This window comes from Balaenoptera borealis, assembly GCF_965194805.1.
Source record: "Balaenoptera borealis genome assembly, chromosome: 8".
NCBI classification, from domain to species: Eukaryota; Metazoa; Chordata; class Mammalia; order Artiodactyla; family Balaenopteridae; genus Balaenoptera; species Balaenoptera borealis.
The window spans coordinates 49,075,365-49,102,442 of NC_138865.1; the positions used below are offsets into that span (position 1 = coordinate 49,075,365).

General features: G+C 35.3%; 1 protein-coding gene and 1 long non-coding RNA gene across 3 annotated transcripts in view; one reads left to right on the top strand and one right to left on the bottom strand.

Moving 5' to 3' along the window:
- The window catches only part of LOC309632767 (uncharacterized protein), a 1,168,925-nt gene that overhangs the window by 1,024,370 nt on the left and 117,477 nt on the right, over positions 1-27,078 (top strand). The gene's annotated exons all lie outside the window — the stretch shown is intronic.
- The window catches only part of LOC309632783, a 664,345-nt gene that overhangs the window by 529,240 nt on the left and 108,027 nt on the right, over positions 1-27,078 (bottom strand). The gene's annotated exons all lie outside the window — the stretch shown is intronic.

A 27,078-nucleotide genomic window follows, 5' to 3' on the forward strand; every position in this document is an offset into this window, starting at 1 on the left:
AGCTAATCAAAAATAAATAATAAAATTCAAAAATCAAACAAAACAAAATTACTGCTGGGAGTATTGCAAACCAAAGTCTGGATGCAAAACAATTTGCAGTTGAACACCATGTGATAAGACAAAAAACATGCCTACTGAACAAAATTAATGAAACAATGGGCAAATGTGTGAATAAATAGTATTTTGAGATTAAATTTTAGGAGGCAGAATAAAATGGTTCCTGGGAATATTTTCATTATGTGGACCTTCTCAGGAAAGGAAAATATTACCCATTAACTCCTTCCTCCTGGCATTACATCTCCCCTCTCTATCAGCAAGGTGAATGCTCCAAAGTCTCAGTGCTCTGATTTTTTTTTTTGAATTTTATTTTATTTATTTTTTTATACAGCAGGTTCTTATTAGTTATCCATTTTATACATATTAGTGTATATATGTCAATCCCAATCTCCCAATTCATCACACCACCACCACCACCTCCAAGCCACTTTCCCCCCTTGGTGTCCATACATTTGTTCTCTACATCTGTGTCTCTATTTCTGCCCTGAAAACCAGTTCATCTGTACCATTTTTCTAGGTTCCACATATATGTATTAATATATGATATTTGTTTTTCTCTTTCTGACTTACTTCACTCTGTATGACAGTCTCTAGATCCATCCACGTCTCTACAAATGACCCAATTTCGTTCCTTTTTATGGCTGAGTAATATTCCATTGTATAAATGTACCATATCTTCTTTGTCCATTCATCTGTCGATGGGCATTTAGGTTGCTTCCATGTCCTGGCTATTGTAAATAGTGCTGCAATGAACATTGGGGTGCATGTGTCTTTTTGAATTATGGTTTTCTCTGGGTATATGCCCAGTAGTGGGATCGTTGGTCATGTGGTAATTCTATTTTTAGTTTTTTAAGGAACCTCTATACTGTCCTCCAGAGTGGCTGTATCAATTTACATTCTCAACAACAGTGTAGGAGGGCTCCCTTTTCTCCACACCCTCTCCGGCATTTGTTGTTTGTAGATTTTCTGATGATGCCCATTCTAACTGGTGTGAGGTGATACCTCATTGTAGTTTTGATTTTCATTTCTCCAATAATTAGTTATGTTGAGCAGCTTTTCATGTGCTTCTTGGCCATCTGTATGCCTTCTTTGGAGAAATGTCTATTTACGTCTCCTGCCCATTTTTTTATTGGGTTGTTTGTTTTTTTAATATTGACCTGCATGAGCTGTTTATATATTTTGGAGATTACTTCTTTGTCCGTTGATTCGTTTGCAAATATTTTCTCCCATTCTGAGGGCTGTCTTTTCATCTTGTTTGTAGTTTCCTTTGCTTTGCAAAAGCTTTTAAGTTTCATTAGGTACCATTTGTTTATTATTATTTTTAATTTCCATTACTCTAGGAGGTGGATCAAAAAAGATCTTGCTGTGATTTTTATCAAAGAGTGTTCTTCCTATCAATGCTCTGATTCTTATCAGGGAGGAAAAGACCAGTGACACACTGACTGTTACAAAGAGAGTGTGGTTATGACATACCACAAGTTCTTCATAGTTCTGCCCTCCCCAGCTTCTTCCCCATTCTCCATCTTGTCCCAAAGATGATTATCATCTGCAGATATGCATGCACAGGTAGCTTCATTGCAATAGGAAGGAGGAGATCATTACCTTCTGAATAAGCAACTCCTGCAAAAACTGCAAGGCAGAAGGGACAGTATTTTGAAGTCAGATATCCAAGTTTTACATGGAGTTATATTTGATTACATATCCCAAGTGCTACTTTATTCTTCTTAACAATGTCACATTAAATATTAATATTGAATAGCATATTAAATTCATAAAGTAAATTTTATCTTTTTTCATAATCTTTTCTCTTCAAGGGAATTTCATGACTGCCCAGACTCAGTTTGCAGTCCACTTACTTCTTGTTTTGATATAGAGTAAATTCTTTAACATCTCTGCACCTCAGTTTTTCTATCTGTTGTGTAGTTGTAATAGTACTTTCTAATGTGTCACTATGAAAATTAAATGAAATGCTATACATGGAGCTCTTACTATAATACCTAACATAAGGTAACTATTCAATAATTAGATATCATTATTGGTACCCTAAATGCTAGCTTCCAAAATTAGATGTCCTTCTTTCTGAGAAGCCATCAATAAATTATTTTTACTCCACATCTTAATAGGGAGCAAATAGAATTAAGGATTGCCCTGTGTACTAATGGTTCTTTTGAAATGGAAAGAGCTGCACTAGACTCTCCCTGTTTCTATCTCTGTCCATCAAATGGAGGTAATATTTGCTCAAGATTGTTCCTCTCCCTGAGGGCAATTTTGGAGAAAATAATGTTGGTGTCTTTATACTCACCAGGCCTCATTTTGCTAGTGAATACGGTCACCATACTTTAAACAAACAAACCAGAAAACTGAACCTGGATCCACATGTTCTTTCTAATTTTGTTTCTCAGCAGTGGTATTCATTCATATATTTCCTGTTTCTCTACACAAAACACACCTGAGAAGATCTTCCTATGTGAGGTGAGGTTCACTTTTCCTCTGCTCCAGTTTCTTCATCCGGATCTGTTGGCCCAAGTGTCTTTGATTGGAGGCATATAGTGAGTATAAGGACCCACAGTGACCTCAAGTCTAAGATTACAGGTTACTAGAATATAAGCCCTGTGTTTTGACATTGGTAGGTGCTTTCTCATCTAGTAGAAAAGGTACTATCAGTCAAAAACCTGGGCTGGGAAATAAGGGGTGAATTATATCTAAAAAGTGTTGTGACATGAAGGTTAGAAAGAGGTGCTTAATTTGGCCGTTGTGCAAAAATATTCTGTACTACTGCTGGTGACTCACAAATAGAGCCGAACCTGGTAGACTTTTACATGTGTGTCTCAATATTTCAATAGGATATTAACTGATTCTCACAAACCTCTTGTGAACCCTCATTTATTTTAAAACTCATTTGTACTTACAAAACATCCATCTGTTCTTAATTGCTACTTCAATATTCTTGCCACATTTTTTCATATAGATTTTTTTCCCCTCATTTACCATGTGCTATTTGGAGGAAGGCATTATGATGAGAAAGGATATACTAAAAGAATGGGAAAATGGCACATTTCCTAGCATCAACTTGCTAGGCATTTAAGGGAATTTGAGAAAGACACTTGTCCTTTAAAAAAATTAAGTTTTCCTGTATAATGGATATTTAGTAGAGCTATAGGAGAATTTCAATTGCTTTCCTGCTTTATTTGTCTTTCAGGAGGCTCTTGCTTCTTTATGCCAGCCCAAATCACCTATAAATCACATACCTCCTGGTCTTGGATAGGGGCAATTGATCATGGGAGACATTGTAATATAATGGCTAAGAACTTTCAGTTCTTGATCTAGAAATTCCTGAGTTCAAATCCAGCCTCTGCCAGCTACTTTTTAGTGAAGTGTCCTTGGGGAAATTATTTTGCCATAGCTTATTCTTCCTCCTCTGGAAAATAATCATAGATACTATTCGAACACACACACACACACACAAATTGTTATAAGAATTAATTGAGATGACTTATGTAAAAACCAGAATACTGGCAAAAATAGCTAGGAAAGTGCTCAAAAATGTTAACTTTTTAAATTATTATTGAAAAATCAACAGACGCCAGAAAGTCTGATTCTTTACTTCTGTCAGTCCTTTTCTAAACTCCTGCATTTGTTACCTAGACTTTGATGCCTCTGTTTCTTTCTCTCCTTCTCTCTCTTTCTCGTGCATGCATTCTCTCTCTCTCTCACACACACACACACACACACACACACACACACACATTTTGACTTTGTCTGCCTTTCAAGCCTGGAATCTCCTCTTACTTCATGTGATAACTCAATGTTCAATTATTGAGCAGCCCAAATTCTCTTTTAGGATGGCCATTTGCCAGAGTCTACTCAGATGATTAAAAATAGCAAAAAAAAAAAAATCCCAAACATCCAAATATTGCCTATCTCCATTGACAAGACAAAGAAAATATAGACGTACACCTCTTATCCAAACATCCACATCCAATCTCCTTTTGTTTTAATGGTTTGGATAATTAGCTGTCATCAAACTGAAGAAACCATAGTAGCCATCTCCTCGTTAAAATAACAGAATATAGTTAGAAATGAGAATTCTCCTTCCTTCACTCTCCTTCATCAATCATGGGGGTTTAAGATATGGGTACTCTTTTGAAATTTGAATTTGAGCAGAACAGAATCCTAAAATCTCTTCACTTTTAACACATGTCCAGTTCCTTAGCCCATACGTTACATACTATACTCCTTATGGTGCATTTTTACAGAGAAAATGTAGAAGATAAATCAAGACCAAAGATTTCTTTACTCTGATTTCCAAGATAATGCTTATATGGCACTGTAGATTTAAGGAAAGGCTACTAAATGAAGGGTCAGTGACTTAGATTTTATCCCCAGCCCAGATGCCAAATAACTACTGTTTGGGTTCTCACTTAGCATTTGCCTACCTCAATATCCTCCACTGTATGATAGGGTTGCATTAATTGAGGGATTTGTCTATCCATCTTGTCTATCCAATGAGCCATGATACTTGGTAAGAAATACTTATATATTTATGATTCATACTTGGTACCATTTATAAAATAATCTACAGCTAATGTCTTGATATCTGTCTGTCTTTCTGTCTATCTAGATAGGTAGATTTAGATATAGATAGATAGATGATAGATAGATATATAGATAGATAGATAGGTTAGATAGATAGATAGATAGATAGATAGATAGATAGATAGATAGATAGATAGATATATTCCATCTGATTTGGCAAGTCTAAGTAGAAATAATGTGACAGTTAACTTCCTTTTATGTTTTTGTACAAAACAGTGGTGGCACACCCAATTCCATATCTCTTATCATCACTGAGTAAATTTTCCTCAAAGAATTTTAAGCCTGTCTTTGATTTGTGGTCAGAATTTTTAAATATATATATATTTCCTTAATTTTCTTTTGAATCCATTTCCAGCTCCCTCTACAGAAGAAAAGAACAAAGAAATTAATTTTAAAAGTCCTCATCAAAATTCTAGTAACTACAGTCTTGCACAGCAGGAGATATTTTAATTCACATTATGGTTATTATTTATTGATCTTTCATTATTAATTAACATTTCTCAATAGATTAAAATAATGAACTTTCTATAAAACATCAAAGAATGACTAAATAATATAATGATATGTGTAAATAATTCTACTGGTACTAAACCATGGACATTTATTTTCAGAATACCTAGAATAGATTTTCAAATGATCCTAAGCTCTCCTGCATATAGATAAAAGGAACTTTCATTTTAAAAAATAATATATATTTTTTTTATTATTTTATTTTATTATTTTATTTTATTATTTTCCACCTGCACTCTTTTTTTATTAGAGTGCAAATGGAAAAAAAAATACAAAGTCAAACAAATAAAACCTCTTTCTGGGCTTTGTTTAAGGCTGAAACATTGGATATAACAGTTATTCTGATCATTGCATAGAATAGGGAAAGGTAGGGGCTTCAAAAGTTTTAGATGGATTTAGTGATCAGAGGGATAGATGTACGTCCTGCATTTATATAACCCAAAATGTATAAACCACCCATAAAAATATACCCATTATTCATTGAAATTGAAAGCGCCTATACATAAAATTGTTGCCTAAAGGGAAAACAACCACCAAAGGATGGGGAAGGGGGCAGGGAGGAAGGGAATGAAAAAGGGAAAAAGAAAGAACAACTAACACTATTATTACTCAAACCATGTAGGACTTGGAAGGAGCAAAAGAAGCAGCTAAATCAAACACTTAGCTGGAAAGGAGAAACAGAAAGCAAACAAAAAAGAATCCAATTACTTTATGTTTGTCTTTGTAAATGGTTTTTCTGTAAGAGGAAGAAGAAAACTATTTTGACTTGTTTTCCTCTGTACTATACTGCTGAGAGCAGTCAGTACCTTATGAGTAAGTCCAAGTGACTGCGGATACTTCTGTTAATGCTAATTAACCTCCTGCTACAAATATCAACAAACCCACATCTGAGCTTTGTCTGCACGTCATTCTACTCTCCTCGTTTTAATTTGAATTGCGATAGTCACCATTAGTTGCTACTTATTAGGTGGAATCAGATCAGCAGTTGAGAAAAAAGATGATAGCCAGGGTCACACTGTCTGTTATTTTCCAGACAGAAAAGAAACAAAGGCTTACACTGGCTTCAAGAAGTCAAAACATAGTTTCTATAAGGAAAGACAAATGGGAAATTCATGTTTGGGGTGTGGGGGCTGAGATTTTTCCTGAGAATACTTGGATTTAATGGTTAGAATCCTATCTGATAACAGCAATATCGATGACATTAGAAATTCACACATCTGGGTTATTTCAAATGCAATGCATGTGCTTTTGAGAAGTATGGTGAGGGCTCTCCTAAACTCCAGTAATTTTGCATAAATTCTTTTGAATTCTTTGCTCAATTCAGATAAATCTGATTGTGCAGGCTAAAGGGAAAAGAAGTCTTCAGTTTTTCCTTCCCTTAACTGCTCTCCAAGGTTGGAGCAAAGTCAGCACTGAGTCCTCCACTACAACAGTCGCTTAAAGCCATACATGGGGGAAATGATCCTGACATTTAAACGCTGCTACCTGGCCTGGGTTTCCTCTCAATGCTTCCCCTACTGTGCCCCTTCTATTCCTTTTAAATTTTCAGTCTTCTCAGGACAGATAGATTTCAGCCAAGAAGCCTAGGAAAACCATCCCATCCCATCTAGGAACAGGCTTTCTACTGGAGAACTTTCTTCACAGCTCTTTATTTGAATACATATTTGTCTACCCTAAATGTCTAATAATATTTTGCATCAGTACCATGCCTGTGATGTCCTTTCAGTTGGTTGAGATATACTCATAGAACTTGAAACCTCATTCCAGGATAACTCTGTGACATATACCGTGTTATTCTCTGGCAAATTCTCAATAGACATTCCAGTGTTCCCCCTTTCTATACACCTTCCAGATGATCTAATTCCTGATCATATGCTTGTGCTGTTATCATTCACAACATAATATTATAGTGTGGTTGACAGTAATTAAGAAATTCTTGTTTAAATTGTATTGCTTAAGGCACACAATATAGATGACATTACTTCCATGAAAAGCTTGCCTTGCTCTCTGAGTGACAGCTCACTACAGCTGATATGACCTAGAAGTATAGCAGCATTAATGGCATTGTTTCCCAAGATAAAAGGTGTTTTTTTCCATTAAATCATCTATTATTTCTGTGACTTTGGAAATCTTAGAGCCCAGTTTCATTATCTGAAAAATGGGCATGGTAGTGTCTGCTCTGCCCTGGATATGGTAGTGTCTGCTCTGCTGGATATGAAAACTCAGTACTGTGAAGTACATAAAGTAACTTTATAAATTCTAAAGATCACAAAAGGTACTCAGATCACTGTTATTTGTAATCCTTTAAAGGAATCACAGACTCAATCCAGAGTGGATCAAGCACCTTTGGAGTTAGAGTAGAAAAGAATTAGAAACTTCTTTCCACCAGTCTTTGTCAAAGCTCTACCTGCTCTTAAGACCTATCTTTAATGTACTCTTTTGAAAAGTTTTCTGAATCTTTAAAATGGATCCATGGTCTTCCTGCACTGAACACCCAGTGGATAGTCTCCCTCTTTGTTATGGCCTTTGTTATCAGCGCCCTTCTCCGACCCATCTGACTAGATTGTAAAAGTTTTGAGGGCAGATACTCCCTCTTCCCAATTCCTGTATCTCCACATCTAGAACCATGCAGGGCACATAATGACACTCACTGAAACTTTGTTTATCTAAAGTGTACTGATTCAAGGGAAGTCTAATAAAACATTATTATTAGACAGGTATCATTTCATTTTATTTATTTTTTCATTGGGGTATAGTTGCTTTACAATGTGTGTTAGTTTCTGCTGTACAATGAAGTGAATCAGCCATATGTATATCTATATCCCCTCCCTCTTGGACCTCCCTCCCCACCTACCACATCCCACCCATCTAGGTCACTACAGAGCACCGAGCTGAGCTCCCTGCGCTATACAGCAGGTTCCCACTAGCTATCTGTTTTACACATGGTAGTGTATATATGTCAAACCTAATCTCCCAATTTATCCCACTCCCCTCCCCTCACTGTGTCCACATGTCCATTCTATACATCTGCATCTCTATTCCTGCAATACAAATAGGTTCATCTGTACAATTTTTCTAGATTCCACATATATGTGTTAATATACAATATTTGTTTTCCTCTCTCTGACTTACTTCACTCTGTATGACAGACTCTAGCCTCATCCATGTCTCCACAAATGACCCAATTTCGTTCCTTTTTATGGTGGAGTAATATTCCATTGTATATGTGTACCACATCTTCTTTATCCATTCATCTGTCAATTGACATTTAGGCTGCTTGCATGTCCTGACTATTGTAAATAGTGCTGCAATGAACATTGGGGTGCATGTGTCTTTTTGAATTATGGTTTTCTCAGGGTATATGTCCAGTAGTGGGATTGCTGGGTCATATGATACTCCTATTTTTAGCTTTTTAAGGAACCTCCATACGGTTCTCCATAGTGGCTGTATCAATTTACATTCCCACCAACAGTGTAAGAGTGTTCCCTTTTCTCCATACCCTCTCCAGAATTTATTGTTTGTAGATTTTTTGATGATGGCCATTCTGACTGGTGTGAGGTGATATCTCATTGTAGTTTTGATTTGCATTTCTCTAATAATTAGTGATGTTGAGCATCTTTTTATGTGCCTCTTGGCGATCTGTATGTCTTCTTTGGAGAAATGTCTATTTAGGTCTTCTGACCATTTTTTGATTGGGTTGTGTGTTTTTTTTGATATTGAGCTGCATGAGCTGTTTGTATATTTTGGAGATTAATTCTTTGTCAGTTGCTTCATTTGCAAATATTTTCTCCCATTCTGAGGGTTGTCTTTTTGTCTCATTTATGGTTTTCTTTGCTGTGCAAAGCTTTTAAGTTTCATTAGGTCCCATTTGTTTATTTTTGTTTTTATTTTCATTACTCTAGGAGGTGGGTGAAAAAAGATCTTGCTGTGATTTATGTCAAAGAGTGTTCTTCCTATGTTTTCCTCTAAGAGTTTATAGCATCTGGGCTTACATTTATATCTTGAATCCATTTTGAGTTTGTTTTTGTGTATGGTGTTAGGGAGTGTTCTAATTTCATTCTTTTACATGTAGCTGTCCAGTTTTCCCAGCACCACTTATTGAAGAGACTGTCTTTTCTCCATTTTATATTCTTGCCTCCTTTGTCATAGATTAGGTGACCATAGGTGCATGAGTTTATCTCTGAGATTCCTGTCCTGTTCATTTCTGTTTTTGTGCCAGTACCATACTGTCTTGATTACTGTAGCTTTGTAGTATAGTTTGAAGTCAGGGAGCCTGATTCCTCCAGCTCCGTTTTTCTTTCTCAAGATTGCTTTGGCTATTCGGGGTCTTTTGTGTTTCCATATAAACTGTAAACATTTTTTGTTCTAATTCTGTGAAAAATGCCATTGGTAATTTGGTAGGGATTTCATTCAATATGTAGATTGCTTTGGGTAGTATAGTCATTTTCACAATGTTGATTCTTCCAATCCAAGAACATGGTATATCTCTCCATCTGTTTGTGTCATTTTTTATTTCTTTCATCAGTGTCCTACAGTTTTCTGAGTACAGGTCTTTTACTTCCTTAGGTAGGTTTATTCCTATGTATTTTATACTTTTTGTTGCAGTTCAGCACCACCAAACCAACTTTACAGCAAATGCTGAATGAACTTCTCTAGGCAGGAAACACAAGAGAAGGAAAAGACCTACAAAAACAAATCCAAAACAATAAAGAAAATGGTAATAGGAACGTATATATCAATAATTACCTTAAATGTAAATGGATTAAGTGTTTCAACCAAAAGACACAGTCTGGCTGAATGGATACAAAAACAAGACCCATATATATGCTGTCTACAAGAGACCCACTTCAGACCTAGAAACACACACAGACTGAAAGTGAAGGGATGCAAAAAGATATACCATGCAAATGGAAATCAGAAGAAAGCTGGAGTAGCAATACTCACATCAGACAAAGTAGACTTTAAAATAAAGACTGTCAGACTTCCCTGGTGGTGCAGTGGTTAAGAATCTACCTGCCAATGCAGGGGACATGGGTTCAATCCATGGTTTGGGATGCTCCCACATACCATGGAGCAACTAAGCCCGTGATCCACAAGTGCTGAGCCCGTGTGTCACAACTGCTGAAGCCCATGCACCTAGAGCCCATGCTCTGCAACAAGAGAAGCCACTGCAATGAGAAGCCTGTGCACCGCATTGAAGAGTAGCCCCTCCTTGCCGCAACTAGAGAAAGCCCGCGCACAGCAACAAAGACCCAATGCAGCCAAAAATAAAAAATAAATCAATAAATAAACTCTAACAAATAAAATAAAATAAAATAATGACTGTCACAAGAGACAAGGAAGGACCCTACGTAATGATCAAGAGATCACTGCAAGAAAAGTAGCAGTTGTAATTATATATGCACCCAACATAGGAGCACCTCAGTACACAAGGCAAATGCTAACAGCCATAAAAGGGGAAATTGACAGTAACACAGTAATAGCAGGGTCTTTAACAACCCATTTACACCAATGGACAGATCATCCAGACAAAAAATAAATAAGGAAGCACAATCTTTAAATGACACAGTAGACCAGATAGACTTACTTGATATTTATAGGACACTCCATCTGAAAGCAGCAGAATACACATTCTTCTCAAGTGCACATGGAACATTCTCCCAGATAGATCACATCTTGGGTCTTTATAGCAATTCAATCCCACCTGAAGAAACAAGAAAAATATCAAATAAACAACCTAACTTTACACCTAAAGCACCTAGAGAAAGTAGCACAAACAAAACCCAAAGTTAGTAGAAGGAAAGAAATCATAAATATCAGAGCAGAAATAAATGAAATAGAAACAAAGAAAACAATAGCAAAAAATCAGTGAAACTGAAAGCTGGTTCTTTGAGAAGGTAAACGAAATTGATAAACCTATAGCCAGACTCATCAAGAAAAAAAAGGGAGAGGATTCAAATCAATAAAATTAGAAATGAAAAAGGAGAAATTACAATTGACACCACAGAAATACAAAGGATCATAAGAGACTACTACAGCAACTATATGCCAATAAAATGGACAACCTGGAAGAAATGGACAAATTCTTAGAAAGGTACAAACTTCCAAGAGTGAACCAGGAAGAAATAGAAAATATGAACAGACCAATCACAAGTAGTGAAATTGAAACTACTATTAAAAAATCTTCCAACAAACAAAAGTTCAGGACCAGATGGCTTCACAGGCAAATTCTATCAAATAATTAGAGAAGAGCTAACACTCATCCTTCTCAAATGCTTCCAAAAATTTACAGAGGAAGGAACACTCCCAAGCTCATTCTACGAAGCCACCATCACCTGGATAACAAAACAAGACAAAAATATCACAAAAAAAGAAAATTACAGACCAATATCACTAATGAATATAGATGCAAAAATCCTCAACAAAATACTAGCAAACAGAATCCAACAACACATTAAAAAGATCGTATACCATAATCAAGTGGGATTTATCCCAGGAATGCAAGGATTCTTCAATATACACAAATCAATCAATATGATACACCATATTAACAAATTGAAGGGTAAAAACCATATGATAATCTCAACAGATGCAGAAAAAGCTTTTGACAAAATTCAACACCAATTTTTGATAAAAACTCTCCAGAAAGTGGGCATAGAGAGAACTAACCTCAATGTAATAAAGACCATACACAACAAACCCACAGCAAACATCATTCTCAATGGTGAAAAACTGAAAGCATTTCCTCTGAGATCAGGAACAAGACAAGGATGTCCACTCTCGCCACTCTTATTCAACATAGTTTTGGAAGTCCTAACCATGGCAGTCAGAGAAGAAAAAGAAATAAAAGGAGTCCAAATCAGAAAAGAAGAAGTAAAACTGTCACTGTTTGCAGATGACGTGATACTATACATAGAAAATCCTAAAGATGCCACCAGAAAACTACTAGAGCTAATCAATGAGTTTGGTAAAATAGCACAATACAAAATTAATGCACAGAAATCTCTTGCATTCCTATACACTAACATTGAAAGATCAGAAAGAGAAATTAAAGAGACAGGTATCATTTTAAAAAGGTTAGTATTGATAATGATGTAACGATGAGCTTAGAAAACAGTAGTTTGGTAGTTGAAATATTAATATGAATTCAAGGTCCAAAATGAATTACTATTATGAACTCACTCATTTATTTGTTCAAGAAATATTCACTAAGCCCTTTTTATGTGAAAGGGTTGTTTTAAATTCTATTATAAAATAAAATTCTATAAATACCTTTAAAACTAAGGAAGTGTATCATATTCTATTTCACAAAATGGAAAGGAAGTATGGATTTTAACAGTAGTTACGTTTTGGGAGTTTCCTGGTGTCTTTATCTCCTGAATATTTGCACAAAAAGTACTTTTGGAGCAGACATGAAATCACATAAGATATCAGGCCTGATCAATATCTGCAAAAGAGCTATAGGCAGTGTTTTCACACATATATAGACTATGAAGCTATACCTTTTACAGAATATAGCAATTGTCTGGTGTTGTCCTTGTGTCTGATAAAGCTATAACTTACTCAAAAGGAACTTAGGGTAGCAAAGAAATATATGGTTCTTCAGAAAGAAAGAGAATCAAGTCCTAAGGGATTTTATACAACATTGGACATATTATTGCTTTCCTTTAAGTAGGTATTTCTAATTACCTATTCCAAAGGAATAAAACAGTAACTTGAGCGACAAAGTGGGAAAATTTTATTCCATTTCAAAATTCTTTATCATTTTCATGCAGATGTACCATCATTAAAACAATATGTTTTTTCTTTTATTTTTTTCAGGCTCACATATGAGTTAAGCATTAAATTTAGTCAGAATCTGATTTCTTTTCAGCCCAGTGTCTACAAAAAATAGAATGTGTCATAAATAGATACGATTCTATTCTAAGGTTTTAGTGGTCATGGGGAACAGAAAAAAGCCTGGAGACTTACTTTTTCCTCCAGTGGTTCTGCTTTCCCAGAGTCCCTGTGGTCTGATGCTAATTATTTTGGGGTTGTTTGTATTTGTGGGCCTATTAATAGCAGATCTTTACAGGGAGTAGATTTGCAGCAATTAAGGACTAGATTTTTGAAAGCTCACTCATTCTCTGTTTGTATTTCCACCCTCTCCTAAGTGGAGAGAAGATCAAAGGGTGTAATTATGGGCTCCAGCTCTAACACCAGCCAGTACTCTGCCTTGGATTCAGTCCCTCCCTATAGCTGAACTTCAGTTTCCTTATCTGTGAAATCAAGATAGCCACACCTACTCTCATACTTTGGTATGAGGACCAAATGCAATAGTAAATGTGAAAGAGGAATGCATAGTTCAGCACTTAAGTAGGCACTTAAGTGATGATAATGCCCTTCCTTTTTTTTTAATCTCTACCTTTCAACCAGTTTTCAGAGAATGAAGATAAGATTCTGTTGAAAGATAGGACCAAGACAGTGGAAGCCAGTGCAGATCTACTCTGAGGTATTAGTGTAAGCATGTAGCACTCTGCTCCAGCAACTGGGCAGATCCTGCATTAAAAATATTCTCTTTGGAGTCATATTAAAAGACTCACCATGAACCGCTAAGGTGATCCATCCCCACTCTACTACTTTAAACATTTTTGTAGCATCAGAACAATATTTGTCAAGGAGAGGAATAATGGAGTCCTTGTTGTTGTCATAGAAGTTAAAGAGCTACCTTTTTTTTTTGGAAAATATCTTTAAAATTTGAAGTGAGACTTAAGTGTATGGGAAGCAGAGAACAGAAGATGGATTAGAATATACAAGTTCCATTCAGGCAAAGGCTGCTGTTCCTCAAGGAGACCAGGTCTGCTTAGCAGGCCTATGATTTCCATGGTGTCGAGCTGCTGTAGACTTACTAGCAAGCAGTTACCTTTTTCTCTAACACTTCCCTATCTGACCTCAGTTTTCAGGAACAGACAAACAAAAGGGTGGCAAGGGAAAGAGCCCTAACTTTCTGTAGTTTGGAGGGAATCTTCACTAGCATATAATCCAACATCCCAGTTTATCTCTGAAATCCTTCTACAACTATAGAGCAAGATAGCTCTCAATCTTATGCTTGGGTTTTCACTGTTTCCTAACTTGGTAGCTCTGGATATTTCAAGGCACTTCTTTATGTTCAAAAACTTGTCTTATTATGGCTTCCACCTTTCCCCCTCAAGTTTACTCTTGGGAGGATTAAACAATTGTCTAATTATTCTTTTCAAAAAAATCTTTTAAATACTAAGTTTAAACATGTTTCCATTTCTTTTTCAAGCTAAGCATCTGTACCTTCTTCAAGCATTCTCATGTCATATGGCACCCTTCACCAAACTGTTTGCATATCCCCAACAATACGTCCTTGGTAATCACACTATCCTTTGAGTGCAGTTATTGATAAACATTAAAAACTGTGGTATGACCAGAACTGAATAGTGTGGCACTAGCCTTTCCTTCATCGTAGGTACTGTCCTGTTTTCTCCATGATACCTATGCTCAGGTTATCTTTATTGATGGTTGTAGTAAACTGGTGATTACATGGGCCTGATTTGTTGATATAATGTCTCTAAACCATTCCCATGGACGCTGCTGCTTGTCTACATCTCCAATATATGGACTTCTATACTCGTCTTGAGGAACTAAGGAAAGTACAAAATCTTAGGATTTTTTTTTTCCCCTGGTTTAATGTTATCTTTTAATATTCAGTCCTTTCCTGCAGTCTATCAGCATATTTTTGGTTCAGGAATTCAAAGCATTTACCCTCTCTTCCAGTGTCATCTCATCTGTAAGTCTGATCATTGTGTTTTGCATATGTAAACACAAGTCATTAGTAAATATGCTTAACTTTTGAGATTGAAATGAGTTTTATGGCCTAACAACACATTTCCCTCCAGGTTAGCATAGATCCTTTAATCCTGAGACCGGGTACAAATCTACCTGATTACATAAGTATTCAGCACATACTTCTCCATTTCAAAAAGAGATGAAAAATATTTCCTTGACATATCTCATCAAATGCTATATTGAATTCTAAGTCGACTACACTACCACATTCTCTGAATTACTAGATTAGTAACCCTGTTAAAAAGAAACTTTGAAAAGCAATTGAAATGTAGTGCTTATGAGCTTAGGCTCAGAAGTCAATACACCTAGATTTAAATCCTGTCAATTTCTCGTATGAGAGCTTATGGAATGTCCATAAACTCTCTGTGCCTTGGTGTCCTCATTTGATAAAAAGGAATATTTGCACTAACCTCAAATAGTTGTAAGGTTTAGATAAGTGTGTGTGTGTGTGTGTATGAAAAGTGCCTAGTACACTTAATAACAAATATAACTTAATGACAATTTTAATACATTGACATTAGTAGAGATGTATAAAGACATTCCATAACTCAGAACTTGCAGCCCAGTTATAAATTTTGTTTGATGCATGAAAATATAAGAAATAAGGGAAGGAAAAGATTCTTAACAAGGAAAAAAAATACAGAGTGGATCTGCCCCATGGAGCAGTTCTACTAAGTGGGAGAAGTCTGGTGCTTAAACAGTCTAGAAGTTTCTACATCATGGCAGAAGTCACAGTCTAAGATGTAGAAGCAGCATGTTTCTACATGTGAACTGACTATTGTAACTGTGGATCTAGTGCAAGAAATTAATCATGAGAATCACAGATCTCAGCCAGCAAATACTGCTCATGTGGGTGGTCTCTATATAGATAGTGAGTTCCCAGTCATCAAGATGCCATTCAGGTAGAGAGATTCAGTCCTTCAGATAAGGAAGTGACAACCAAGGGCAGCCTATGGATGACCAAAAATTCGAACTATTTCTTAGGCTAACAGGCATCATTGGCCTCTGCCCTTCATATAGATTGACTCTCCAAAGGAATTCTAATATGTGAAGTATAAATAACTGCTAACATCCACACTGAACATTATCCAGAAGACTCTGATTTATGAAATACGTTCCTATTACAGACAGAAACTTCTGTGAGAACATCAGTCCTTACTCACTGTTATAGTCTTATATAACTCAGTATTTGAAGGGAACTACTCAAGTACCACTCAAGTAAGGGAGCAGTAATATATAAGTAATATTTATCTGTTTTTTTTTGTAATAAATAGAATTTCAATTTTTTTCTTTAAATTATGGATGATTTTCTACCCCCCTCAATATTTTACTTTTAATTGTACATAGCTCTTACTTTACTTATTTGAGAATCAATGGACAAAGTTATCCCAAGTCCTATATCATTGCTATATTTATTCTCTTAAGACACATTTATAGATAGATCAAGATACTCTAACATTTTTTTCTGATTATGCCATCAAATGCATTTCAAATTTTATGACAAGATCTAGATTGAGTTTTTGCAGTTGAAAATATGAATACCTTAATGTTTATTTACTTGAGGATATTATTACATATCATTGCCTATGACCTAAACTCAAATGAATTCCTCTTGATTTTAATATTGTATATCAAGAAACACCAATCATTGCTGATGTATATATGAAAAAACTAATCACCTCTATTAATTTCTGTTTATGGTTAGAAGCCAAAAGGTAAAATACCTAATATTAAATGGAACTATTTATTTTTTTCCCTCTATTAAAGCACAAGTGTCATAAAATTCCAAAATAAAATAATTCACACTGTTCTGGGAACAGCTTACTCTAAGTTAGATAACATAAATTTGTAATGGGAAAACTTTGGACTGGAAATTTCAATTCCCCTTAATCAACTTTCAACAACCTACATCAGGTACAATAAACTGATAGCATGCACAATAGTCTCCACTTATCCATGGTTTTGCTTTCTTAAGTTTCAGTTGTCATGGTCAGCCATGGTCCAAAAATATTAAATGGAATTCCAGAAAGAAACAATTCATAAGTTTTAGATTGCAGATCATCTTGAGTAGCAGTGATGCAATCTTGCACTGTCGGGCACAAGAACCATCCCTGTGTCCAATTCATCCTCCCCATTAGTCACTTAGTAGTCTCTAGGTTATCAGATCCACCGTCATAGTATCACAGGGCTTGTGTTCAAGTAAGCCGTATTTTCCTTAATAATGGCACCAAAGCACAAGAGTAGTGATGCTGGCAATTCGATATGCCAAAGGGAAGCCATAAAGTGCTTCCTTTAAAGTGAAAAGGTGAAAGATATTGATTTAATAAGGAAAGAGAAAGATCATATGCTGAGGTTGCTAAGATCTACGATAATAAATCTTCTATCAAAGACATAGTAAAGAAGGAAAAAGAAATTTTTGCCAGGTTTGTTTTTGCACCTCAAACCGCAAAAGTTATGGCCACTGTGTGTGATAAGTGCTTAGTTAAGATGGAAAAGGCATTAAATTTGTACAATAAGGTATTTTAAGAGAGTGAAAGACTACATTCACATAACTTTTATTACAGTATATTGTTTTATTTGTTCTATTTTATTATTGTTGTTAATCTCTTACTGTGCCTAATTTATAAATTAAACTTTACCATAAGTATGTATGTATAGGAAAAAACATAGTGTATATAGGGTTTAATACTATCCACAGTTTCAAGCATCCACTGGGGGTCTTGGAATGTATCCCCTGCAGATAAGGGGGGGGCTACTATAAACTCGATTTCTTAAAGCAATCCCTGCTATTCATCCATAATAATTTTCAATGATTTGGTATATTCTATAAAGGTATGAAAACAAGTGGACTACTGAGAAGTTCAACATTTCTAAAAGGACTAAAGTTTCTAAAATTTATACCTGCTTAAATGGCTTTCATTGTGAGATGCTGAAGAAAATCTGACTGGTGATTGGGTGACTATGGGATCAAACTCTTCTAGGTTAAGTTGTCCAATGGGGAAAAGTAAAGACAAGTCTTTCCAGTTGAACATAGTAATGAAACCAAACGGCAGTAAAAGTGGAAAGTTTGAAGGGGTAAATTCAGTTCCATACACTGCAGGTGAACTCACAAATGTGGGTTATAAATACAGATGAATTCCCATGAATGTAGGAATTGGTAATTTCAGTTTCCTATGGTATATTATGGTCAAGTAGCTGGTATTACAGAGAGGGATAGTGACCCCTTCAGTTGAACACTCAGATGAGTTAAAGGATCCCAAGAAGCAATGAAATTCAGGGATTAAGTGTTTAGGTTTCAGACTGAGAGTCTTGATTTTGTCTGTGCTCTATCACTGGCTAACATTTTCTAACTGGTCAAGTTATTTAACCTATCTATGGCCCTGCTTTCTTATTTAGAAAAGGAGGCTAGTAGTGGGTTGTAGGAAACACTCAATTAATATTTGTTAAATGAAAACATCTTTTAGAATCATCTGTTTTCTCTAATTTACTTACCGTGGGAGAGCCAATAGGAGTTGGAGAATAAGAAAAAGATAATTGTGTCTCTCCCACCAGTTTAATCTCCTCTCCTCCTAGACTCATGGAAGCAAGTGTAGAGTTTGCTTTTTCATCTGCTTTTCCTAATCATTTTTTAAAATGTAACTCATGGTATTTCCTGCAACTGAAGGAATTAAAATGATGGTAATTTAAAGTATCAGCAATGGGACTGAAAATTTCAAATTTATAAGCATTTTAGCTTTGATACATAAGTACATTTTGAAGGTGTTAGGTATGAAATTTACTCAGATATCATGTTTTATATCTCTGGCAATATTTGATAGTAGCATGTTTAAAAGAAACACAATTATTTTTCTATAGACATCTGAGTGCAGATATATTTGACTATCTTACCTGGAGAACAAAAGGTGACTATTTGGAAGGAAACAAGTATTCCGAAACTAAAAGGTGCAAAAGTATAAGCAGAGACGTTAATGAATAATATGGAAAATAGCCATTTCAGTAAGACATGAAATTTTGTGACCCAGGGAAGTCAAAACTAAAAAGGTTTAATAAGAGTAATGACTGAATCTGCTCATTTCCTTTAGAATCTATGTTTAAGATATTTCGCAATTATATCATAGACGTTGTAGAGAAAAAAATACAGTGTTTTAAAGTAGCAAAAGTTTTTACTTTGGACCAATATTTTTTTTTAAATACATGCTAAAAATTCAAGTCTAGTAAGATTTCCTTCAATCTGGGAAGAAGAGGGAAAATACATATGTGCTCAAAGCAGTATCAGTAGTTCACCTTACCACATGAGTACACTCAAGAACTAATTTGTTAGGTACATCCATCTCTTCTTTTGACCAATAATCAGCTATTTTTGCATGAAATGCCTTACTGTCCTATCACAATACAACTGATGATTTAGCTTAATTTTTAAAAATAGACAAACTTTTTTCTTCTGTTTGTATTTCATAACCCAAAGGAGGCATTTTTGCACTGAAGACAGTTTCCCTTCCCCTGAAATCAGTGCAGATGATAAGGCTTTCATTCATTGCTTTGTATCCCCTTGCTCTCCAGTATATAGTGCCTGTCAGTGGTTGCCAAGCAACCATGACAATTGTGTGGTTCATATACACTGGGCATGCATTCATTGCCATTATGCTATATTGTTGTGTGTGTGTGTGTGTTTAAATAAGAATACAACTGTGGGATCAGAATGAGAGACTTATGATAAACTAGGATAACTGGAGACATATGAAACCTTTACTAAGCATCTGTCACTGACATTAGGTAATTTAGAGGCCGTTTATGCTGATTCTTTATAAGTGAAGATTCTAAGAAAATTGATCTTTTTATGAAATTTAGAAAATTTTATTTTCTAAAATAAACTTAATGGGTAAGCCCATCATACATCTGATGGGCTTAGAGGATGAAGGATTTTGAAGGATCGTGAACAGGCAAGGGAAGCGTTGCAAGAGAGGGCTGTCAAGATTGTAGGTATAAAGGTAAGGGTCTGTAGATTCTCTCATCCTAGACACTCATCTTGTTTCAAGCTCATTCACTAGCTCTTCAGTAGCTATCTTCATTGTAAGCTTAAGAAGAAAAAAATGTTACAGTGTGAAGTGAATGTGCTGAAAATCTATCCATCTGAAATGAACAGAATTGGCCTGGAATCATTGTTCTATGTGCCATTTCTTTAAAAATAAAAAAGATATTTTGAAATAGGGAGGGAAAAAAAAGATCTCAGAAGTAAAATGCTTTCCTTGTTTATGAGACTAGTATCATATGAGTAGCATTTTGCAAAAAAAACATACTTTTTACAATGCTGTAAAAGTTATCAAGAAGGCTTTCTGAGTATGGTATCAAACTAGTTAGCCACTTACGCCCAAAACTGTGACAATGTGTTACCAATTCTGTCACCACTCAGTTATCTTTGACCCCATGGCTGGAAACAACTCTTATATGTTTACTTCTCTTGAGTATATCTTTTCATGGCTTATACACAAAGGAATGTACTTGTTTTAAACAATCTGGTAATTTCTAAGACTCTATTTAAATATATTTTAAAAGATATTACCTGGAAGAAGTATATAACCTCCTCTGAACCTCAGTTTATTTATTGATCATAGAATTATAGAACTATGATCAATAAATAAATATTATAGGGATACAGATATCTGCTCACATTTGTTCTCAGAGATGTCCTACTATGGAGGACAGGATGTAAACACAATGAGTGGTTTTCAAGAAGATCACTGTTTGTAGTATGCATATCCTACTGCTATAAAAAAGATGACTTAGAGAGTTTGTGTTTATATGTATGTAGGTATATATACATTTATATACACATATGTATATAAAATATTTTAAGTTAATTTAATTTTATATCCATATCATATATAATTTATTTTAATGTTAATTTATCTTAAAATGAATTAACATTTTATTATAACTTTGATATAAGATTATTGTAATTATGTATATATATTTATTCATTCATTTTTAAATGAAATAATTTATCAAAAAATATTTTTGTATGTAATGGTAAAGATGCTTCAGAGATAAGAGGGAAATCCCAAAGGGATATGGAAAACATTAAACTGTAACACATTAACAGACTATAGATGATCTTTATAATTCCCTAAAAATCTAAAATTCTATGATTCTATGAATGCTATTTAGGTATCACCTAACCTGGACCTTCAAACCCATTCATCATCAGAGATTATAATATCAAGAGAATCTTGAAAGGGATTGTGACTAATTTTTCTGAGACTAGGTACTTATTATATGCATGCATGCTACCCACTTCAGGATATGTACCTAAAAGGGTTTCTGGTACCAATTCCAATCTGGGGGAGGTTTCCCCCACCACCAACCAGCAAAGTTCTGGCCTACAATTCATCTTAATTCTGCCACTATCTACCCAGAGATAGCATCAGATGGCACAGGTTAAGGGCCCAGACCTTCAAGACTGCCCTCCCCCTTCCTCCAAGTCACAAGCCCAAGTTATCACCTATGCTTCTGATCTCCAGCTATAGATCAGAGGCTTCCAGGACCCTCTCTTCCAATTCGATTAATTAGCCAGAGCAGCTCACAGAACTCAGAGAAACATTATACTTACTAGATCACTGGTTTATTACAAAAGGATATAATTCAGGACCAGCCTGATGGAAGAAATGTACAGGGCCAGGTATGTGGGAAGGGGCACAGAGCTTCCATTCATTCTTTCTTTCAGCGTGCCACTCTCCCCACATCTCTACATGTTCACCAGTCCAGAAGCTCTCTGAACAAAGTCCTTTTGGGGTTTTTATGGAGACTTCATTACATAGGAATGATTAATTACATCATTTGCCATTGGAGATCCATCTGACCTCTAGCCCCTCTTGCTTACCTGGAGGTCAGTGGGGTGTGAGTGAAAGCTCCAATCCTCTAATCACTTGTTCATCTCTGGCAGCCAGCCCCCATTCTTATGTGCTTTCTGAACGTCTCCTCATTAACATAACAAAAACTATCTTTATTGCTCTCAACACTTAGGAAATTCCAAGAGTTTTAGGAACTCTGTGCCAGAAATCAAGGACAAAAACCAAATAGATATTTCTTACAAATCACAATATAGCATACCAAAATGAGTGCAGATATCCCAGTCATATCAATCTGAACCTCTAAGTACCTGACAGAGCTCTAAGAATGCAACAGTAATTACGACATTTCCTTTATTTCAACTTAACAGAAAAATAGAAAATATTTTTTGAAGTATCCAAAGGAAAAATAATTCTCCAGATAAGTAGATACCTTATCTTGGTATCAGTGAGTACATAGTAAAGCAATGATACTTGTTATTTTATTCTGAGATTAGTAAGAACTTCAAAATGTATTTATGAGCTAGGGTGTATTTTTACATGGCAAGCATTCCTTGAGATTTCACATATGCAAGATGTTGCCTACTAAACTTCTACATTTTCCTGGCCATTTAGTGTACTTAACTATCACATTAATCACCATAATAAGCCCAAACTTAGGAAAACATATTGTACTAGAGAACAATAAGTGGATATTTTAATAACCATATACTTAATCTTCCATCTGTTTCCAAAGATTGCAAGTATATTTTGTTGCTATCACATATTAAAGTTTAGTACGTGAAAAAAAAAATATAATTGTGCAGTTACTTAAAATATGTTCTCAAACATTTGTTTCCTGTTTTTCTAATGCAAGGGCCTAACTTGTTTGTAAGACCCAAGATTTACGTGACTAAATAAAACTACTTTAAAAGATATCGAGAAGGTTACAAAATCATGTCACATCCAAAATTGGACATTTTCAAAGGGCTTATGTCCATGAATTGGTAGTTGAAAGTAGAAAACAAGTCAACAGGAATGTCAATAATGAATTTCAAGAAAGGAAGAAAAAAATAAACTGCTCCTTCTCAATTTCTGAAACAATTGAGAAACAAAGAATTTAGGCATATAAAAATTGCATTTTAGCTTTATTGTGAATAAGGGCAAAGTCAGATTGTGTTTTTAGATGTGCCAGATAAGAGATGAGGAGGCAGAGAGAAGCCCAGAGTGTTAGTACAATGGCTGTCCCTCCACTGTGAGTAAATTCACTGAAAGCTATAAGTAACTTACATTGCGCAGTGCTTCTCTATGTTGAAAATACTTTACCTCCCTATTATCAAAACAATTCTCAAAAGCACCCAGATCAATGGCCATTAGGTAAATAATACCATTATAACAATAAATGGTATTATCTAAATATGACAGGAAGAGAAAACCAAAGCATAGTCCTCGGGAATGTAACTCACAAATGTTCATGGAGGTCATTAGCCGCAGAAGCAGGAAGGGAGTTTGGAACCTGGCCTAAGACAGGCATGCATTTATATTGTGGCACAGGAACAGAACAGATGTGTGACATCTAGTAGCTTCCATCATCTTTCTGAACCTATTTCCTATTTTTCAAAGTGAACTACAACTACATTTGTCTCTAGGTTATTGGGGGAATTAAGTTGAATTAGATAATATTTGTCATAGCACTTGACATGTGGTCAGTTATTGAACAAATTTTACTTCCTGTTCCTTCTTCCTACCCTCTAATCTTTACTCACAATCCTGGGCTTTTCCATTGTTCTACAGTATCTCTCTTTAGCAAAGCTATTTCTAACTTGGAATAGATTGGACCAGCAGTGTGTAATATATCCATTAAAAGGGAGATACTGGCACAGGCAGACAAGTTGGTTCCCTGATTAAAGGCTAGCAGGCATGGTATGGTACATCAGAGCTTCGTAGAAATGTTTTCTAGTTCTGCACTGCAATACCTGATGCCTCAGTTGCCTACTATTATAACATTCACTCTGCTTCTGCCTATGACCTGCTTTGTAAAAGCATTTCAACATCTGGACCTTTATGGACTTTATGGAAGAAATAGCAAGATATCTTGTTTATTTTTTCCATGAAAAATTTCCAACTTCCACAGGTATTTTTCCCTTCTTTGGAGACAATAAATGTGTTAGCCTGGAAATAAACAATAAATAAGATATTAGAACCCACTTTTGTGCTGCCTTAAAAAGAGTATCATGGTACTGAATTATTCAAGCTACCTTTGCTCATTGGTATTATTATGCTCCTGGTACAGTAATTTTTAACAAATACTTCACAAGAGTTAAATTATACTCCTCCCACTTTTCTACTGTCTGAATTTGGAGAGTAGCCATAATTATACTATTTGAACCCCCATAAAAACTTATTCATAGAAGCAAAATAAATAGGCCAATATCTCAAAATTCACTCACTACTCTAAAGCTCAATGCTTCAATAACTTAATTAAAGAGAGAATGAAGGAGGAGCTTCCTTGGGCATAGTATGTGTATGTTACTTGCAGGAGAGTGATTAGAGGCAAGATCATTGAGCTTTAGTCTTAAGTTCATCAATTCAGTCATTCAGCATTTGCTATGTGTATATATGTACTACATGTACACCCCCTCTGTTCTAAGCATAGTGCTATACTGTGACTTATTAAAAAAAATTAAAAAGGCACAACACACCTGGCCAGACAGGGCTCATAAATACTTTCACATTTTGGGAATGGCCAATTCTTAAATTATTAACTTTTGGGAAATTGTCATGCAAATAAGTCAGTTTCTGTGATGATTAAAAATACACATTTCCTGTTACCAGTTTCATAAAAGTGTGATGAATATTCAAGTGCTAATCTTTGAGCTCCTTTTTTGCCCATAAGTGGGCAACTAGGATGATCAGTTCTCATGCAGTAGAAGAAAAAAGATTTTAAAGATTATCATCTTTATTGTTTTTTTCAGTAATTTCTCCAAGTTGACCTAAATCAGCAGGCTTTATTCACAAAATTCTCACTGACTCAATGACATTTATATACTATCTCAGCATGTTACCATTGTCTATTGACTTTTCTTACTTAGAACTCATCTTAACAATTTGCAATTTACTTTAAAAATGGTATTGTTGCCTCCTAGAATATTATGCTTGATTACTTTTCCTCAATCCTTTTAGAAAATTAGTCCCATTCTGATACTTTACTCTTCCTCTGAGTGTTAAATAGGAGATCATTAGTTCTAAGATTGTGTACTCGATGTCTTAGCTTTGTCCTAACTCTCAAGCACCTCAGAGAAGTCTTAGCAGACATTTATTGATCTGGATACACTGTCATGAACATTCAGGAAAATATAAGAAACACTATTAAACATTGATGGTCCCCCACAGAAGCTTCTAATCTGAAAATATTTAAAGTTCAATAAAGATTCATTGATTAAGATAGATATCAGGGATAAAAGGCACTATGTATCCTTAGGATTAAAATTGTTAGATTTCCCATTTGCTAGTGTCTAAGATTATAAACTCTATTATTTTTTTCATACTCTGGATTAAAAGTGATGCCAATTATATTTAATTAGCCGGCTTTTTGTATTCTAGGATCCAGCTAAATCTGGACATGCTATTTTGGGGGACATAGAGTGAAATGCAGGATAACTAGAAGAGTCACAAGATGGATCTAAAAGCTTTGGTTCAGAATACCTTCCGTCACCTCTTCTATTTCACTGGTCAAAGCAAGTCACATGACTGAACCTTATGACAATGGGACAGGGAAAAATAGTAATATTTCTCTTACAGACAGCTAGTACAAGTAACATGACATTGGGGAGAGATGTATAATCCTATTACAGTTAGGCAGCAAATAATTGGAAATAATAGTACAATTTGTCATAGACTAACCTTTGGTTACAAAGTGTCATTTTCTTCCCTTTAAAGCACAGAATACATTTACTTCTCCACTGGGAAAATTTGCAAAAGACTCAAAGTCTAGGATTTTGTAATAATTTCTACATCTGGGTCAATATGGTCAGATGTCAATTTCTACATCTGGCTCCTCTTGATCTGGGTTTTATGAAATAGGATGTCAGGTTATTTGTGATTCGTCTCAAAAAAAACCAAAAAATAGTAGCAGGGTGAGGACAATATAATTGCTATAAATGCTTCCATTAAAAAAGAGTAAAATAGGAGGCATACAGTAGTCGTTGGTCCATAATTATTCTAAACTCTTGCTGGTAATGTTCCTTAATGAAGCTCCAGTAATGTTCCCCCATAGTTGTTTTTCAGTCGATCAATCTCTTTTCTCCTGGCTCCACCTCCTGCTTGACCTTTTCTTTATATTATCTTTGTTGGAATGGACTCATATGGAGAGGGCTGCTGCCTGCCTATAGAAATGGGAGTCTGGGTAAAATTTACTAATTTTCTATTGAACAATCACAATCCTGTCTAATCCCCACTGAGCTCTTTGAGTAGTACAAGTTTCTCAAAAAACTAGTTGGCTTCATCTGTGTCTCTATTTCTGCTTTGCAACTAAGATCGTCTATACCATTTTTCTAGATTCCACATATATGCGTTATTATACGATATTTGCTTTTCTCTTTCTGACTTACTTCACTCTGTATGACACTCTCTAAGTCCATCCACATCTCTACAAATGACCCAATTTCTTTCCTTTTTATGGCTAATCTTCCATTGTATATATGTACCACATCTTCTTTATCAGTTTCTCTGTCAGTGGACATTTAGGTTGCTTCCATGTCCTGGCTATTGAAAATAGTGCTGCTATGAGCATTGGGGTGCATGTGTCTTTTTGAATTATGGTTTTCTCAGGGTATATGCCCAGTAGTGGGATTGCTGGGTCATATGATAGTTCTATTTTTAGTTTTTTAAGGAACCTCCATACTGTTTTCCATAGTGGCTGTATCAATTTACATTCCCACCAAAAACGTATGAGGGTTCCCTTTTCTCCACACCCTCTCCAGCATTTATTGTTTGTAGATTTTTTGATGATGGCCATTCTGACCGGTGTGAGGTGCTACGTCATTGTAGTTTTGATTTGCATTTCTCTGATAATTTGTGATGTTGAGCATCTTTTCATGTGTTTGTTGGCCACCTGTATGTCTTCTTTGGTGAAAAGTCTATTTAGGTCTTCTGCCCATTTTTGATTGGGTTGTTTGTTTTTTTGATATTGAGCTGCATGAGCTGCTTGTGTATTTTGGAGATGAATCCTTTGTCAGTT